Source organism: Chenopodium album, chromosome 20 (assembly GCF_948465745.1).
Source record: "Chenopodium album chromosome 20, dcCheAlbu1.1, whole genome shotgun sequence".
Taxonomy (NCBI): domain Eukaryota; kingdom Viridiplantae; phylum Streptophyta; class Magnoliopsida; order Caryophyllales; family Amaranthaceae; genus Chenopodium; species Chenopodium album.
The window spans coordinates 30,008,734-30,014,450 of NC_137853.1; the positions used below are offsets into that span (position 1 = coordinate 30,008,734).

Consider the following 5,717-nt stretch of genomic DNA (forward strand, 5'->3'; position numbering starts at 1 on the left):
AAGGATCCACTGCAAATGAATCACGGGTGCTAGTGTTGCAGGATGTTTTATTTAGGATAACTAAAATGCATCATTAGGGACTGAGCAGCACGCAGTAGCTGCACCTTTGTAGAAGTGCTTATAGCAGGCTTGGCAGTAGTGGCAGGTGCCTCACAGGATCATCCCACTTTGGTGCTGCAGACAAAGATAGTGCTTGGTTTGTTGTAGACTTTGGCTCAGAGAAGAGAGCTGTCAGAAGTTTTTTCCTAGCTGGACCTGTTAGATCAGCAGGCTCAGAAGGTCCTTCTTCAGCATAGAACACAGCAAGTTCTTTGTTTTCCGAGGACTTCTTTTATTCAGAGGTGTGTACGACTGTACGAGTTCCCTAAGTTCTTCCTCCATTGCTTGCTTCAAGCTGGTTGGTGTGGCTTCAGTTTCAGATTCGCGTTCCAATTACAGACCTTTCAGTTGCCATTGAAGAACATTGTTTCTTGAGAGGGCTAGTGTTGGCCAACCTTACTGGGAACAGGTTTAGTTTGCAGTATGTACTGAATGTACTGAAAAGCCTCATAGTTTTTCTGTTTACATAAAGCACCCAAATTAACATATACTGTATACAGAAATAGGTAAGGAATGTGGATACAAAACGTAATCAATAATATTGATTTTGCTGCAGGACAAGTAACAAAACCAAATCTTAGAGATGCACATTATTTTTGAGGCTAGTTTGTGGCTACACAAAATCATATAGATAATGGTATGACAAGAGAGAACTTATCAAACATTTTAACTGATATAAGTGTTGTGTTACGCAATCTTTAAAATAGTGTAAAAGGAGGCATGTGTCCCCCAAACCCCAACCCCCCCCCCCCCCCCCCCCCCAGGGGGCTGGGGGGTAACGGTCCGAAGCAGCAATTTTAATATAAGATGCAAAGATTGCGCCATAGCGGGCATAAGATTGAGTACTAAATTATAGGCAGGGTTACACATGGGAATTTGCTGTGGCCTAAGATTGAATAAATCAAGGTTGAATATGAACAACAGCAAAGAGATTAATTTCTACACAAAACAAAGAGCACAACTAACCAGCAAATATAGAACTGGCTATAGCAATCCAAGCAGGCAACAAATCAGAACCAGCACAGAACACAAAAAATGCATGCCTTTGAAAAAGACCAGACAGAAATCAAGAATGAGCACCTCAAGCAGCCTATGCAAAACCGCAACAACAACACAACCTGGACAAAATTAAAACGCAGCATGAGTACAGCACTCAAGACGCTACTAACAAGACTACAAAGACCCTACAGCAAGGCAGCAATCTTTGGTTTGGTTTTACAGCACCCTAGATGCTACTAACAAGTCCCTCTTTCCAATCTTTTTTCTCCTTCCTATCACTCTTCCTCACATCTTTTGGTTACCTCTTCTTCCTTCATCTAGCTCATGTTTTATTTGAACAGCTTAGTAAGTTTAATCCTAATGGCCTCCTACCCCATTTTATCTTTTTGTTACCTCTTAATAACTATATTTAATGCATTTTATATTTTATCCTTAATTTTACTCTAGACATGGCCTCATAAAAGTGATCTTACTCTTTCTTTCTCCATCATAGTATAAAATAGAAAAATTCTTAGTCAATGTGCATGTATACCTAGGTCACAAATTTTGCTTTCCATTTTAGACTCTCAGTTCCACTGTAAGCGATTTCCATTGCAGAAAGCACCTGTTCCAGCTGTTTAATTTCAACCTTCAACCTCGACCTATCCCTTTCCCATGTCATTTCCCATCCTATACAGTAAAAGCTAACCATTGTAACACCCAAAAGACTGGCGAGCTACATTATGTTATTAACAATCAAGCAGAATCACCATATAAAAATAATAAATACTCCCTCAATTCAAATACCTAATAACAAAAGTACAAAACACTCAACCACAAAAATACCCTGAAATTTTTTTATCTCCCTCAATTCAAATACTTTATTCAAATATTTTATTGAAGTGATCAATTTATCAGCTTCCCCTTTCCCTTCACTTGAAGCAATTAAATTCACAACAAATACTCCAAGCTTCAAGCAACTGAAATTGAAATAGTAAAACGGATAGTCAGCAATATGACAGGTATGTGAAGATCACTAAGAAAAATTGACAAGAAAAAAAAAATAGAAATCCATTAACCCACAAGAAAAATTGACCGAACCCAAAATCAAATTACAAAAGAGGATCTCAACAAAACAGTACTAGATTAGGAAAATACTTGAGCATCATCTCTTCAATTCTCTGATTCTACAGCAAATTCTCAAATAACGATCAAGCAATCATCCTAAAATAACCAAAACAACAATCTCATCAGGAAAAGAAAAAGAACAGTAAAAAGAATTTTAGATAGTATAAAAATTATGCTAAGTTGCTAACACAATGACCAACCAAAAAGGGTAACAACTATCAATTGATATATCTCATGAAAATAGACACAGCCATAATGTTACAACTCAAAATGCTTAAAACTTTGAAATTTCAAAGAATGACCATACTCATCTTTTAATTGAGCTTATGGCAAGAAAACATATAGCTTAAATACGTATGGTTGTAGTAATATACAATACAAAGCTCTTTTCATTGTGTCAAACTACTGCTATTTTTCAAGTGGAGACAGAAGACGCAGCAATGATAAATAAGTTCACATTGCTTGGTAAATTCTTGAGAATGATTTTGCAGCCATTTTTATTTGGTTTACAACAAACATTCCCTAAATATTTATTTGCCTTTCAGTCATATTTGAACAAAGTAAGTTTGCTAATATGTTTCTGCATCACTTTGCTTGTTTCTGTTGCGATACCGAAGCGGATTCAGAGGTTCTCGACGACGCAAGACATTGGAGCTCGTGCTGTAGCTCATATCTTCACTAAGGTAGGATTTGCTATAGCTAGAGGAGTGGGGGCCCAGATTGTATCTCGGCTTCCCACTAATTTATTATAGGTTGTATGACTTTTGTTTTTGAGATATAATAATAATAATAATAATAATAATAACAGACTATAAAACATAAGAGTAATAAATAGACTACGATCAAAATAGACTATGCATTGTCTCAAAAGAGAGAGAGAGAGAGAGAGAGAAAAAAAAAAGACAACGCATGGTATGTTTTTGTATCACCTACTTCGTAAATCGCAGTACAAGCATTAATAGTGAGAATAATTTAATAAAATTTCATTTATAGTCATTGATTCTAAAAAACGAAAGGTAGTAAGGTACTAAACCTCGAAGTTGAACCACTGAAAACTTTCGTGTTTCCTCTCTTTCATATTCCTTCCTTTTCCTTATCTCATTTCTCCTTCTTATCCCTCTTCCTTTCCCCCTTTCTTGTTCCTTCTTCCTTGCTTCCACTCCCTTATCTCATCTTTCTTTCGTATGACCTTAAGAATTCTAGAACAGACGAGGAAAGCAGCACACATGAATATATGATAAATGCATTATAAACCACTGACAGCATAAATACATGCATTTTTTAAATTAAAAAAAAAAATTCCTCATGTTTACCCATTTTTTTTATTTAGATTTCTAGGCTGGGTTAGGGCAGGACCTCAAAGTAAATGAGAACGTTGCAAGATGCAATTACCTTCTTCGCTTCCTATAAGCTCTTTGTACCTTTTCTTCATCAATAACTTCTTGCAAGGCCTTAAATTGTTCCTCAAATGGCACACGACCTTCCCTCCATTTGTTGTAATCATAATAAAAATCACCAAACAACACAACATAGCAATCTGGGCTAACAAAAAATCTCTCTTCTTCACTTTCTAAGCAACAAGAGGCAAAATTGAAATTCAAAGCAGGAGAAACAGGAAAATGATGCTTCTTGCTTGATATTATCTAAATGTGCAGAGTATTATCCAACCAATGGATTTATAATAAATCAATATAGTCAGTGGTGAACCTCTTAAGGTTTTTTCTCCACACTCTCTTTATTAGCAGCATCAACTCGCAATAGCTCTGCATTGTCATGGGTAAAACCGACACGCTCTGAAAAACCACATACTTTTGTTGCTATAATAACCTGAAGATACAGATGAATCAAAGTTATGAGATTCAGCAATCCAAAATAAACAAACCAAATAATTACACCAATTACAGAAGAAATCTATGCAAAAGAAGAATGAAGCTGAGATTATTTTTGGAGATTGGATTCTAAAGATGAACCTGACAGTGACACTTTGACAAAACTTTGAACATTTAAGACCATTTTTCTCCAATCAGTCATGTAACTGTAAGCATACCTTATCATAGATTGCACATATGCAGAAGAGGAATGTCAAATTCAACCCAAAAAATCCTTAAAAAATAAAATAAGCAATCAATAAAAAACGAAAATAAATCAGAAAACCTAAATATTAACAAATGAGCACAAAAAAGTAAATTACCAGGAGAATGAAGACATCGTCGTCTTCGTCAAGGATTCACAAAAGACACCCACAAATCGAGGCAAAATTGCAGAATCGCCATTGAATGATTGAATTGATGAAAATGGAATACAGACTAGCATACCAAATTAACGAAATTGTAAGACTAAACCCTAGATTATTTTTTCAGATGAACTGTCCAACTTCCCAGATTCATGCTAATAATATCTAAATTCCCAACATATAGCAATGTAGAGTTTTATAATCTGTCTCACCAACAAGCAGCATTATCATTCAAAGGACATAGCACATGAAAATATTGAAATTAATTCACAATAAGCTTCAGTCTCACCTGATTATTTTTAATCAAATGGCATATTTACAGCAAAAGTCATGCATTTTCAGGTCAGAGTCACAGCTTTGAGATATTTTCAGGTCAGAGACACAGCTTTGAAAATGAATGAATGATACTGCAGTAAGCTCAACATGCTGTCTAGTACCGCTCCTCGATCAAACAAGTACGATAGAAGGACGAGGATTTGGGAGAGATGGCAGATGGATAAAGAACACTGGGTCTGGAATCCAAATATTCATGTTGTCTGATGCTAAGTTTTGAATCATAATTAACTGAATGTCTTTTTGCTAACCAAGCTACAGCCTACAGGTTTCTTTTCCGGTGCGTTTTATTATTTTTCCTGCTGACTTTCATCGAGAGTTCCTCAGGTACACGAATCACAAATGTGCTTCTAACATCAATAAAATTAATCTCCTGTTCCATTAACAAATGTGCTTCAATTATCAGTAACATTAGCTATGCTCTTCACCATACGCCGACTCCCAAGTATACTGCAAGGAATCAATATTTGAGGGAGGGGCACATTAGTCATAGCCTATTAGTAGTGTCTTGGGGAATAAGTTAGAGTTAGTTATGAGACTTTTTCTATAAATAGGACTCATTAGGAGGGTTAATGATCATGCTGAAAATATTGTTAAGCTTGGCTTAGTTTTGGAGAGCTACTCTTCCTCTCGAATGAAGAGTAATTGTATTGTTAGATTACATTGATCTTCAATACAAATATCCGTTACTTAGCTTATATTCTGCTTAATCATCTTCTTAAACTTTCCCTAATCTTTCTGACCTGAGCTAATTTCTAGCAAATGGTATCAGAGCAGTTCTGTCCTGGTAGAATCAGCCCCTGAAATTCGGTTTTCTGCCATTTAAAAAAAAAATAAAAAAAAATGGAGGTCGCTGGAGCTCCGATTTGGTCACTTGAGCAAGCCTCCGAAAGGATGGAGGAATCAACAAAGAGGATTGTTGATAACCTTCAAAGAAATCTGGAGA

The 5,717-nt window shown here is 35.9% G+C and overlaps 1 long non-coding RNA gene across 1 annotated transcript; it reads right to left on the minus strand.

The window, feature by feature from the left end:
* Positions 1 to 721: 721 nt before the first annotated feature.
* Positions 722 to 5,181, minus strand: LOC145598528 (uncharacterized). The gene is made up of 3 exons (XR_014103573.1): positions 3,598 to 5,181; positions 3,239 to 3,404; positions 722 to 2,301 (listed from the first exon to the last, which is right to left on the minus strand). It is a non-coding gene; the product is annotated as an uncharacterized LOC145598528 (long non-coding RNA).
* Positions 5,182 to 5,717: the final 536 nt, after the last annotated feature.